The 14,537-nt window shown below is 35.2% G+C and overlaps 2 long non-coding RNA genes across 5 annotated transcripts in view; one reads left to right on the top strand and one right to left on the bottom strand.

Moving 5' to 3' along the window:
• The window catches only part of LOC140631883 (uncharacterized), a 35,235-nt gene extending 33,726 nt beyond the window's left edge, over positions 1 to 1,509 (bottom strand). The window contains exon 1 of one of the 4 annotated variants that reach the window (XR_012029403.1): positions 1,278 to 1,509. This is a non-coding gene — a long non-coding RNA (uncharacterized lncRNA). The remainder of the gene's footprint in view (positions 1 to 1,277) is intronic. The other 3 variants (XR_012029402.1, XR_012029401.1, XR_012029404.1) reach the window with 3 other exon arrangements.
• Positions 1 to 14,537, top strand: part of LOC140631887 (uncharacterized) — a 114,031-nt gene that overhangs the window by 18,154 nt on the left and 81,340 nt on the right. The gene's annotated exons all lie outside the window — the stretch shown is intronic.

Below are 14,537 nucleotides of genomic sequence, written 5' to 3' on the forward strand. Positions count from 1 at the left end.
TACACAGTGTTGATGCTTCTAATTGGCAGCCGTGCATTTTTATGAGTTTTCTTGTTAATCTCTTATGGTAATCAAACTCACAAATTTAAAATTCATTGGTGTTCTTGATACATGTAACTAGTTAAAATTCTTAATTAAATTAGGGTGACTAAAAGGAAAGTTGTTTTAAAAGTAAAATTGTAAAGTGTTATGACTAATGCTGTACAAATTAGCATAAAGTAGGTTTGGGGAGAATCATTCTGAAGACTTTGCAATTAGGAGCACCTGCTATTAGTGCGCTTGTTAAACTTTTATCAATTAATCATTACTCTCTCAAATAGCAAGAAAAATTGAATGTTGTGAATATGAAGAGAGTGATTAATTGCAAGTGGCAAATTGCTGACTGGCTCCATTATTACCTGTGCTTTAAGGATTTTTAGAAATAAATGTCTATTATCAGTTTTATGAATACATAAATTATACTAATGTGTTCAGTACTGGTTGGTTTTCTGTCTTCCTTATTTAGTAATAATTATTTTCTCAAAGTTTTAAAGATGACTTAGAGAACACGGATTCTGTAATAGACTATTATGGCTTCATCAAAAACATTTAATGGTTGTATTATTTGATCTTACTCTCTAAATCTACACCATCCATATTTTCCCATCTAAAAAAGCATGGGAAGAGGGAAAAGTTGTTTTGTCATGATGTAGAAATCAATCCTTATTTGAAGTACAATTTAGGATTAAGCAATATAGCACTATGACTTCGAAATGTTAATTAATTCTCAATTTGGCCTGCTGTTCTAACCCAAGCATTTAGATTGCAAAGGGCATTTTTGTTAAGACTCATTTTATTACAAGTTAAAATTGCGAAAAAAAATTGATTTAGAAATGTATTTCTAAATCAATGTAGCAATAGCAGAATACCTAAAGTATTTGCTAGAATGTACTTTTCATTATTCCAAGATTCACACAGGGATCTCTAATGGTCCCTGAAAATCCAGAGATTATCAAGAAATGTGACTTTAAGTACCATGAAATTGCTATAGCTATTTATCTTAGCTACTCATAGATAAAGCCATATAACTGTTAGATGGAAAGAGTCTCAAATATAGGAAAGATTTCAAGTATATTCTAGATTAAAAACAACAACAACAACAACAGCTATAGAACATTGTTTAAATTAACAAAAAGTGTCAGGGGTTATTGGGGGGTAGGAGATGAACTATAAACCAAACCTTTAAAAATTACAAATTCAACCAAAAAAAAAATATCAAAGCAGAATTCCATTCTTACCTTCAGGGAAGGTACCCCACACTGTATTGCCATCCATAAAAACTCTGGTATCACGAACTGCATCCTTACATTTACCTGAGCTCCTCTGCTGGCCCTTCAGATCATGTTTGTTCATGACTGCCTGAGCCAATAGAAGAAAGTCACTGTGGATGGTAACTATGGTAACTAGACCTATTGTGGTGATCATTTCACAACATATACAAATATCGAATCATTATATGTTGTACACCTGAAACTAATATAATGTTGTATGTTAATACTTCAATTTAAGAAACAACAAAATCACTGATTTTCTTCTTTAAAAAATTTTTTTTTTGTTCTGGCTGTTTTAGGCCATTTATATTCATTTTTTTTAAAGATTTTTTTTTAAGACTTATTATTTACTTATGACAGACATAGAGAGAGAGAGAGAGGCAGAGACACAGGCAGAGGGAGAAGCAGGCTCCATGCGGGGAGCCCAACGTGGGACTCGATCCCGGGTCTCCAGGATTGCCCTGGGCTGACTGATGGCAGCGCTAAACCACTGAGCCATCAGGCTGCCCCAAATCACTGATTTTCAACCAAAAGGTCCTGGCATGAAAAGACAGATCTATATCAGAGTTTCTCTATTGACATTTTGGACTGGATCATTCCTTGTTGTGGGGGGTCTTGACAGTACAGGATGTTAAGCAGCGTCTATGGCCTCTGTAGAATCTCTGCAGTTGTGACACCCACAAGTGTCACACCCTTGTAGAACCTCTGCAAGTGAGACACCCACAATATCTCCAGATATTGTCAAATATTTCCTAGGTGGTAAAATTGTCCTCCATAAAGAAATACTGGTCTAGAATGGTCTAAAGTTCTAGATAATTTTAATGTGGTAAACCAGGTATATTAGGCTGCCAGTAATGGTGTCCTTTGTCAGGTGTTGACAACTACACCACCTGGATTCATTTTCTAGTTCTTCTACTTACTATGTGGCTTCAGTTGTCTCTAAACCTTACTCTGTTCATCTATAGTGTGGGAATAATAGTGATTTCCAACTTAATAGAATGATTGTGGGGAGTAATAAGACAATGACTATAAGCACGTAACAGTGTCTGGCACATTATTAGTCCTCCATAAAAGTTGCTTATTTTTGTATTATTATTTTAGGTCCTTATTGAGTCACATTTCTAAAACTATGGAATCCTAATTGCCTAGACATTGTACTAGAGACAATTTATAAATAACAGTAGTAAATAGTAGTAATAATTTACATTTGTTTAGCCTTTCAGAGAGTCTACACCCTGTCACAGAGATTATTTTTAATATTTCCATCAAAATAATTTTTTAGGATCATTATGCCCAATAGTCCATTGAATATCATGAAGGAGGTCAAAAGAAATAAAAGTCTATTTTGGGGCTTCAATGAACTTAAAACCTAGTTAAGGAAAATAATCTACACATAAAGTCATTCGAAAAAAACCCAAACAGATGAAACAGTTGTTTCATACATATTTACGAGATTGCAAACTTGCTGAAGATAGTAATAGTCTTAGACACCCCTTTAATTTCCCTGCTGGCACTTTAGAAGTAGAAGCAGCTCCGTAAATATTGGTGAGATGAAAGGATGGTAGGAATGTCAGAATGAAAAATGTATTTTCTTCCAAAATGTCCCTGACTTATTACATGGCCTTGTTGAGGCCAGTTCTGTAAGTTGGTCTCCCAGTGGAGAAAATAATGATGCCTAATATCTGACATTTATACAGCCTCAAATAGTTTACAAAGCATTTTCATTTACATTATCATATCTTGTGATAATATATCATCAGCCCCATTCTCCTCTGAGAGTTCAGCAATTTAATTATTGCAGCTATATCATGGGTCTTGGCCCCAGAGTTTTCTCAGCCTAGGATATATTTCAGTCCTTAAATGACCCTTATTTTATAAGACTATGCTTTAATAATACCTGACCAATTTTATTATATATAAGATTAAGTTATAAATATAAGACCCCTTAGAATCTTTGTCTAATGGCACAGAATCATGGAACGAGGTGTAGCCCAAAGAATCAGTTTTGTCTTGTTCTTTTATAGATGAAGAGATACAGACCTATGGACTAAGAGAATTTCCCATGTTCTCGGGGAACAAGAGAACTGGCCAAGTCAGAATTAGAAGCTGATTACTCTTTTATTGTCTCATGGTATTAATCATTACCGAAGACAAAGGATTTAAATCTAACTCAAATTAGTCAAGCTTCCTTTGGCTCTGTGAAAATATTTCACTTGTAAGAGCATGTACATTTTTAAGCCTCTCATTTATTAACTCAATAAACTAATGAGCACATAATTTACTTAGCCAATATGGGCAGTAGTAATGTAATGCAGCTGACATCCTTTACTAGTTATTTGTGTATGAAGTTTAAGTGGAATTTCTTTCTCTTCAATTTCAGCTTTAACATCTAAAATACATTGAGGCAATCACCTTCATTTTAGAGAAAATTTCAACTATCATTAAGTGAAAATGAATCAAATATTTTAAGCATTCTGTGTAGCCATCATGAACTTTTATCTTCATTTTACTCTCATTTGATATTTTTGGAGACCAACCAACCATGCCACAAGCTTTTATATGCTGCTTGTGTGATGTAGCTCCTCATAGATTTAGAGAATGTGCCTCTTTCTTCTTTTGGACAAAGATGTGTAAGAGGTGGCTGATAAATATTGAAAATGTAGTTGGCAGCCTACTAAGACTTTAAGAGCCACTAACTAAAGCTATGCACTTGGTCTAATGAGCCATCCTTCATACAATTTCAATGTTTATAGGGCTGTTCATATAGAAAAGCTTTAATAATAGGTATGTACAATGAGAGATGAGTGAGTCAATCTGCAGTGACTAAATTTAAGGCTAGAATGAAGGATCTTAGTGAGTTATGTATGTAATCATTGGCGAACTATTGAAGTTAAACATTTGTCTAACACTTTCTGAAATTGGATGCACTTTTTGTGGTCAGATTTGGCTGAATATAAAGATTATGATCAGTTGTAAGCTTCTAAAGGACAGAGACCACATTTTATGCATTTCTCTATATATTAGGATGCAGTTGGCATTTACTAAATAAATTTTTAACTGAACCAACTCTGTCTCTAGAACATTAAGTGAACTATTAGCCCTTCTCTGGAATCTAAGGATGGCACAGCTTCCACAGAATCTTCTGCTTGCATTTTCACACACAACTATGTTTAAGCATATGGATTATGTATGTGGATGCTGATTGCTAAATTTACTTGTAAAGTTTCTAGAAGCTAGGTTGTCTAACATTGTGCCATTGAGACTTCCCACCGGTTTTTTAAGCCAAGATAAATAACCTCTTGAAATAGAAAATCCCAAATCTTAAACCAAATCAAGAGAAAAATGGTATTCTCAAAAATACCTGGGCACCAGGGCCAATGGCTGCAGTTGTCAGCAGTATTAAGACTAAGGAGAACCTGGACAGAGAGAGATCCTGGTAGAATTCTGTAAATGAGATTATTTGTGGAACCCTCTAAATTTGTCAGAATCCATGATAGGCCATGTCAGGAAACAGACTATCAAAACTTGAAGAGGAGAGATCCATTTTATCACAGTCCTCAGGCTTACCTTTCTTAGGAAAAAACTATGGTTGGTGTTCTCCAATCCTTTGTCAATGCCCCTAAGGGAGAATAACTTAATGCCCCAATGAAGTATCATTCTCTGAAGGGCAATTTAACCAGCCTTTGATGCCTCTACCCTAATAACAATACTCATCTCATCCAGAAACTTTTATTATGTCTCCTTGTAAGATCCCACAAACACAGAGCTGGCATGTATCCAGCTTCCATTATACTCTTCCAGATTGAGGAATTAGTTATCCTTACTGTCATCCCCCTCATTCAACACCATTCCCCTGGGTAAAAGTCCCAACATTTTCCAGGTACAACCAACTCAGCAGTATAGGTATCCATCCTTGAAGTTTCAAAAATGCAAACTCTTGCTTATAAATGTTCTCCATGGGCAAAATGAGATTGATTTGCTAGGTTGAAAGTGAGCTCTCCATCAGGAGCAGTGGGATCAGGGAATGCTCAATACACAATCCAACAATTTCAATGCTTTACACCTGGTGGGCTCACTTGCAAGTACTTTTTGCAAGGTAAAGTTTCTGTTATACATAGTCAGAATGTCATGGGTTCCAAAGTTAAGAAATACAATGGACTGAACTTGATGGTTATGAACACAATTTCTGTGTGAGAGATCTCAACTTTAGAGTATCCATCTCTCCAGAATCATAGGATTTGATTCTTTGTCTGTTGGGAGAAAATAGTTTTAGAGCATTGCCCATTCTTCGTCCTGGTTTGAAAAGACTTTCTGGTAGCAAAACAAGCATTTAGTAAAGTTGGGAGGAGCAATCTTAAAGGAACTGCTTTTGAGTTGGCTATCTCATATCACCAGAACATCTATTCAGTGTGAGCTTTTATGTGGCATGGTAGACGCAATTTGTTATAACAGATAAATTCCCTTGTCAAAGGAAAACACTACCTGCCCGAATGAGTTATTTTCAGTCTTGGCTGCACGTTAGAATCACCTGGACAGTTTTAAAAAATACTGATGCCTAGGCCCCACTCAAGATATTCTTATTTAATTGATCTGGGGCAGTGCAAACCCTTTAGTATTATTTTTTTCCTAATTCCCCAGTGAATGCCCAGTCTGGAGAACTTCTGCTTAGATTTATAATCTCTCTTTGATAATTTTTAAAATTTATTTAGCTTTACAATGTTCTACAAAGATAATCTTCCCTGGAGGACTGAAGGGTAAGATTGATGATGAACTCAGTAATTTCCCTACCTGAAGCCATTGGGGAATGGATTGGTCATCACTTCCCACTGGGGCACTATTTTAGATATAGAAAAATTAACCTAAAAGGGATATTTATCATTAGATGTGTTCATGAACTGAAGTTGGTGGTGCTAAATGGTAGATATAAATCCAGAGGAAATATTACACTTGTCCCTAGATCAAATATTCTCACTTGTCATTTATCATCTAAAGACATATTAAAAAATTCTGCCTTAGTTACTCAGGGAAAGGGTTTCTCCTCTCACTTTCTTTTAACAGATTAATGATCACTTAAACCTGGTCTGCCCTTGATCTTCCAGGGTCTGATTTGACAAGGAGGGTTGGGCAGCCAAATGAATCCCTGACCAGATTTGTGTGCAACATGTGAAGTAAAAAATAATAAAAGATGTGATTTTATACATTTCAAATCTTTCTATGATAGGGAGTCCTGGTTCTGTCACGGTGGAGTGGAATAGCCCCATTCCTCACAGGCTCTCCCCATCACAATTAAACAACTTTGAACATAACACAATAAGCATAGGGATTCTCTGAAAGGTGGAAGGAAGGCTGGCTGTAAGAGACCTTGAGACCTGAAGAATAACATGCCAGTGAGTTCCCTAGATCTCCTGATTGCCTCACATATCTTCAGAGATCTGAGAGGGCATTGCAGAAGACTTTAACAGGTACACACCAAAACATAAAAATAAAACACAGAACAAAACAGCCCAAAAATAAAAGAAAAATAAAACCCTCAGCAATAGCCCATTCATCCCAAGCCAAAGGATGGGAAAACGTGGGACCTCAGGTAGAATCTTCTTGCAATACCTGCTCCACTGTAGTCAAACATTATGGGGGGGGGGGGGGAGGGAATCACACCTTGTACCCATGCAGTTTCAGCCCTGGTATGGAATTTTGATCTTCTACCCCAGGCCCTGCCCAGGCAAAATCACTTGGATTCCCTCATCGTTTATGTACAAGATCCTGAGAAGGGAGCTGATCTTTGATATGCTTCCCAATGCCCTGTGGCTGGTCCTGCAATATCCCCACTGAAGTGAGGGAGTCCTTGGAAAGCTGAGCACCCACCTGGACTGGCATCAAGGACACTAAACAATGGGTACCATTTGGAGCTGATAAGCACCCTGCTTTCACCCCAGACCTGGAGTTAGCAAGACTAAGTGGAGAGTTGAACCTCTGTACCCACTTAGCACTGGGGAGGTGGAGTAAAGTAGTATAAGGCAGGGAAAGTGACAGTCCACTTCTTCTATATGTCCCCCCTCCTAGTGTCAGCGGGGTACAATATGGAGGTGAACCTCCCTCTTCATCTGGCATCAAAGAGGCAGAAGAGGTAACAGTAATGGCAGGAAAAATTGGAACTCCACTGGTATCAGAGGAGCTTAGTTTGGAACCAAGTTTGCAGTCACACCACTCAGCAACAAAGCAGTGTGATGTCAGGCCCACTTTTGCCATGATGAGGTACACCAGGCCCTTCAAGAAGCTAAACATAAACAACAATCAAGATCTTCAGGTTCATTTTAATGGGAGCATAGCCTGCAAAAAAGATGAATAAATAGGAACCAGAGTCTCCTAATATAATGTCCAAAATGTCTAGGCTGCAATAAAATATTATTCATCATATCTAGAACCAGGAAAATTATGACATGAATTAGAAAAGCAACCAATAGATGCCAGCACCAAGATGAATCAAATGTTGGGACAATTTGACAAGGATTATAAAACAACCATCATAAAAATGCTCCAATAAGCAATTACAAATTCTCTTGAGACAAACAAACAAACAAAAAACAAAATCTCAGCAAAGAAACAAATTATTAAAAAAAATGAGAGTTATAGAACTGAAAAAATATGATAAGTGAAACTGGACAACTGACTACATGTGCTTAGTAGTAGAACGGGAATGACAGCGTGAACTTGAGAACAAACAAATACGGTTTACCTGATGTGAACAATGAGGAAATGGATTGAAAATAAACAGAGTCTCAGGGACCTGTAGGACAAAATAACCCACAGAAATGTGCAGATTCAAGAAGCCAAGCAAGCCTCAGAATACCCAAAGAAATCCATGCCAAGGTACACTGTAATTAAACCTCTGAAAACTGAAGACAAAGAAAAAATCCTCAAAGAAGTCAGACAGAAATGACACGTTACTTAGAGGAAAACACCAAATCAGGTGAAAGCCCATTTCTCATCTAAAACCACAGAGGCCAGAAGGAAGTGACACGTTTTTCAAGTAGTGGAAGAAAAGAAGTCAATTGCCAACTCTAGTCTGGTGAAAATATCCTTCAAAGATGATGGGTAAATAAAAACATTCTCAGAAAAAGGAAAACTAAGACAATTTATGGTTAGCAAATCTACTGTTAAAGAGTAACTAAAAGAAGTTCCTTAACTGTAGAGGAAATAATAGGCGGCTTTGAACTTCGGAAGGCAATAACATCAAAATGGGCAAAGAGGGTAACTGTAATAGACAATCCTATTTCTCATGAGATTCTTTTATCATATTTGATGATTAAAGCAAAAATTATAACACCATGTAACGTAGTACTTAAAGTATGTGGAGTAAATACTAAAGAAAACTCTGTTTAAGAGGTGAGGAGGGAGATTGTGCCATTTGTGACATGATGGACCTGGAGGGCATTATGCTAAATGAAATAAGTCTGAGAAAGACAAATATCATATGATTCCACTCATAAATGGAATCTAAAAAATGAATAAAGAAATAAATGACAGAATAGAACTATGAATACAGAGAACAAACTAATGCTTGTCAGAGGGGCAGGGGATGGTGGGATGGGCAAAATGGGTGAAGAGGGAGTAGGAGGTACAGGCTTCTGGGTATGGAATGAATAAGTCATGGGATAAAAAGCAGGGCTTAAGGGATACAGCCAGTGATATTGTAATAGTGTTGTATGGCGACAGATGGTAGCTACACTTGTGGTAAACATAGCAAAATGTATAGATTTGTCAAATTTGTAAGTTGTACACCTGAAAATGTAACATTGTGTGTCACCTATACTCAAAAAATACAGATAAAGAAAAGTAAAAAAAAAGTGGGGTTGCTAAAAGGACCTTAACAGAAGTAAAATTCTTTAAACTTCATTCAAAGAGGTAAAATGTTGATAACATCACACGGTGATAACTCACATATGCATATTATTATATGAAGGACAACCACTACTAAAACTAAAAATACTGTATATAAAAATAAGAAGGGATCCTTAAAAAGTATTCTAATATCTCAGAAAGGGTTTATAAAAAGGAAAAATAGAGGAAAATTAAACAGAGAAAATAGAAAACCAATCTTTTCTTCTGTACTTTTTGCTGTCAAAAAATATAAATCAAGATGGTATCCACATAAGAGTACCTGAATTTAGCAGTCAAATCTAATCATAAAGAAGAATCTCAGACATCATTACTTAGGGTACAAGCTCAGTGAGGGTATGAATAACTATTTATTCATTTATTTATATAAATAACTTTTATAATAACTTTTTAAAAGTGACAGGTTAAAGTAAGTACTCAAAAAAATTTATTCTGCAGTCAAAATGGTAGTCTTCCTTTTAGTCAATACTTGGTTTTTCATAAACTAATATGAAGTTATTATCTCGTCTGGTTGCATGAGATATTGGTTAAGATGAGATATTTCCTATTTTTTTAAAGGGCTACCCTTTAGTCTTCAAACATTATAGAATCATTAGCTTAAGAGAACAGCCATATATGTCAAATACTTTAAATTATTTTTAATATAAAAGAAATAAAAATGTAGTAATAAATTAAAAGCTAAGGTTCTCAAGGCAACATTCTGGTGGAAGAAGGCCAATATAAGATACTTTTTTTTTTTCTGATTTTGGTCACTATTACATTTTTTTAAAATCATCTAGTGAAGAGATTATTCAAAGTAGTGAAAGGTTGTTGCTTTTATTAGCATTGTTGCTTTACTGTATTTTGCTTTTTGCTCATTTGTACTTTGTAGGATTTCTTCAATAAGCATGTACAAGGTTATATAATAAGATAAATATTCCAGGTTTCCATTATGTAATGGCCATTAGCAAATTTTAATTTCTCTGTACACATTCTCCAAAAAACATACCAATCACGCAGGCATGCAAATAACAACATCACACAGATAATACTGAAGAAAAGGAAAATATTCAAAGTATTTTTATGGGGTGAGAACAACACTGAAACTATAAAGCTAGAAACTCCAACAATGAAAATTAAAGACAATTTTATTTATGTATGTCAACGCAAAAAAAATCTAAAATAAAAATTAGCAAACAAAATAAAACGGTACATTCAAAAATAATGTATTCTGAGCAAGTAGAGTATATTACAACAATGCAGAAACAGTTCACATTTTAAAAGCCATAATTGTCACTCAGCACATTAATACATTTAAGGAAACATTCTCTAGATTCTTGAGAGGTATTTCAGAATTCAACATCAATTTCTAACTTAAAAAATATATTCTGAAATAAGATTTAATGAATTCATCCTAAGATGAATTATCTTAAGATGATTATGTTGTGGGGGATCCCTCGGTGGCTCAGCGGTTTGGTGCCTGCCTTGGGCCCAGGGCATGATCCTGGAGACTCGGGATCGAGTCCCACGTCGGGCTCCCTGCATGGAGCCTGCTTCTCCCTCTGCCTGTGTCTCTGCGTCTTTCTCTCTCTGTGCCTCTCATGAATAAATAAATAAAATCTTTAAAAAAAAGAGGATTATTTTGTGTGTATGTATATGTGTCTGCCTGTGTGTGTGTGTTTATATTTCTATTCCTGAACCTAAAATGTAACATATAAATGTTTCCCCATGGGCAGCCCGGGTGGCTCAGCAGTTTAGCGCTGCCGTCAGCCCAGGGCGTGATCCTGGGGACCCGGGATCAAGTCCCACATGGGGCTCCCTGCATGGAGCCTGCTTCTTCCTCTGCTTATGTCTCTGCCTCTCTCTCTCCCTGTGTCTCTCATGAATGAATAAATGATTTTTTAAAAAAGATATTATTAAAATAAATAAATAAATAAATGTTTCCCCATACATAAGTATAGGGAAACACTCTATAAATTCTGAGACAGCATAGGGGGAAGATGCCTATCATTTGCATTACTCTATGCTCTTGTGTTAGAAATATTATCCAATATAACTATAAGAAATAATTAGGAGTATAGTAATTATAAGAGAAAAAGATGAAAATGTATCTTGATCTATAAATAGATAATATAAATATGTATAATATGTATTTGATATAAATAATACATAAGTGTGTAAATAAATTTAATAAATGAATTATGATAGTGTACTTGAAAAGGGTCAATGGAAATAGAATTATAAGTAATAATATAATTCCATGATGTGGCATGATATATAAAATTAACACGTAAAAATAATATCTCATATTTGTACAAATTATTAGTCAGAAAAATATAATAGAAGAAAAGATCCCACAACAAAAATGTGGGAGAAAACAGAAACAAAACACTATTGCAAGATACAAAAATAAATTTGGACAAAAGGACACTCTATATTCTTGAATTGGGTGATTCAATTCCTAAAGAGTCACTATTGTTTGAGTTAATATAAAAAATGACATATGAAAAGATGTGATTCCAATAAAAATACTAATATTTCTTGTGAAGCTAGAAAATTTGAGTCTTGAAATACAGAAGCAAATAGTCGAGAAAATATTGAAAAAGCGCAATGAAAAGCATATTAAATTATACTTTTGTAACATCACTATATTTAAACAGTGTGATATTATGTCCAAAGACAGACAGACAAAACAATGAAAAGAATGGAAAATACAAAAGTAGAGCAAGTATATATGGATGTTTGATATATAATAAAGGTGGCATTTCAAATTACTGGGAAAAAGCTGGACTTTCAATTAAAAGATTACAGGAAAGTTGGAAAGTGGGAATTATGATTCAAATTATGAAGCGGCAATGTCCACAATAGCCAAACTGTGTAAGGAGCCTCAGTGTCCATCGAAAGATGAATGGATAAAGAAGATGTGGTTTATGTATACAAGGGAATATTCCTCAGCCATTAAAAATGACAAACAGCCACCTTTTGCTTCGACATGGAGGGGCCTGGAGGGTATTATGCTGAGTGAAATAAGTCAATCGGAGAAGGTCATACATTATATGGTCTCATTCATTTGGGGAATATAAAAATTAGTGAAAGGGGATAAAGGGAACGGAGAGAAAATGAGTGAAAATATCAGTGAGGTTGACAAAACATGAGAGACACTAACTCTGGGAAATGAAAAAGGGGTAGTGGAAGGGGAGGTGGGTGGGGAGTTGGGGTGATTGGGTGATGGGCACTGAGGGGGGCACTTGGCGGGATGAGCACTGGGTGTTTTGCTACATGTTGGCAAATTGAACTCCGATAAAAAAATAATAATAAAAGAAAAAAAACAAATTATGAAGCAGTAATGAAAAATATCAACAAATTTAGCAACAAAAAATATTTTGCACAGAAAAAGAAGAGAAGAAATAAAGCCAAACTACAACTCAACTTTTTAAAAGTTATGTATATTATAGGTAATCTCACAATCTCAGTGGCCAGCAACAACAACTTGTCTCACTGGACAACTCTGGATTGGCTGTTGCTTTGTTCTGCATCATCCTGCCCCCTTTCATAGAGCTGCCCCCTTCTGAATCACTACCATTCTTCCAACTGCCATTTAGCACTCCCACATATGGTTCATAAGGTTTCCATTTGCTTCACATCTTTGCCAACACTTGTTTTTAATTTTTGTTTTTCCAGTGGGTGTGCAGTAGTATCTCATTGTGGTTTTAATTTACAGCTCCTTAGTGACCAATGATGTTGAACATCTTTTCCTAGACTTCTTCATTTACAAAGTATCTGCATATTTTTTACTTGATTCTCTTCTTATTGAGATGTAAGACTTCTTTTTTTTAAGATTTTATTTATTTATTCATGAGAAATACAGAGAGAGAGACAGAGACACAGGCATAGGAGAAGCAGGTTCCCTGTGGGGAGCCCAATGCGGGACTCGATCCTGGGACTCCTGGATCACGCCCTCAGCCAAAGGCAGACGCTCAACTGCTGAGCCACCAGGCGTCCTTGTAAGACTTCTTTGTATATTCCGAATCCAAGTAATTTGGAACATGTACATTTTGCAAATATTTTCTCACCATCTGTGACTTGCCATTTAATTTTCCTAAAGGAACTTTCTGACAAGCACAAGTTTTTAATTTTGGGGAAATTTAATTATTAATTATTTTCTTTTGTGACTCTTTTTTTTTTTTTTTTTTTTTTTTTTTTTTTTTTTTTTGTGACTCTTATATTTCGTGTCCTATCTACACTACTTTGGCCTTACCCAAGATTCAAAGATTTTCTCATATGTCTTTTTCTAGAAGTTTTATGCTTTTAAAACCCTCATGTTAAAAAAAAATAAAAAATAAAAAATAAAACCCTCATGTTGAGGTTCATAATCTATTTTGAATCAAATTTTGTGTACGGTGTCAGGAAAATGCCAAAGCCCTCTTTTTCCCATATGGATATCCAGTTATCCCAACACCATTTATTGAAAAGACAAATTCTCCCCCATCAATTCCTTTTATAATTTTTTTAAACTTTAAAAAAATATTTTATTTGTTTATTTGACAGAGAAAGAGAGAGAGCACAAGCAGAGGAAGCAGCAGGCAGAGGGAAAGGGAGATTGATCCCAGGACCTGGGAATCACAACCTGAGCCAAAGGCAGACACTTAACCAGCCAACCCACCCAGGCACCCCTCATTTTGGAAATTTGTCAAAACTAATTTACCATATAATTATACAACTACTTCTCAACTCCCAATTCCATAACATTGATCTAAATATCTATATTGATGCTAATATCATACTATCTTGTTTATTATTTAAAGTCAGGGTGTATAAATCCTCCAAATGCATTCTTCTTTTTCAAAATTTTATATTCTATATGCTTTGCATTCCCTTATAAGCTGTAGAACCAGTCTGACAATTTCTTTAAAGTGTCTATTGAGATTTTACTTGGGATTGTGTCAAATTTATAAATAAATTTGGAGAGAATCAATACTTTAACAATATTTAGTCTTCCAATTCATGAACTTTGTATGATTCTTCAATTATATATGTCCCCTTTAACTTCATTCAGCAATCTTTCAAATTTTATTGTACAGGTATTATACATGTTCTTAAAATTATCTCTTTGCATCATATATATTTTTAATGCTATTGTATTTTCATTGCTACTATCTAGACCAACTGATTTTGGTATACTAGTCTTGGGTTATCATGTGATGCTGTTATATTTACTCAAAAGTTAGAGTAGCTTTTTTTTTTTTTTTTCCCCAGTAGCATCCTTAGGAATTTTTAAATACATCATGATGCTATCCACAAAGTAAAAACAGTTTTATGTCTTTCTTTCCTGTGTGTGTCTGTGTGTATTTA

This window comes from Canis lupus, chromosome 4, assembly GCF_048164855.1.
Source record: "Canis lupus baileyi chromosome 4, mCanLup2.hap1, whole genome shotgun sequence".
Lineage (NCBI taxonomy): Eukaryota > Metazoa > Chordata > Mammalia > Carnivora > Canidae > Canis > Canis lupus.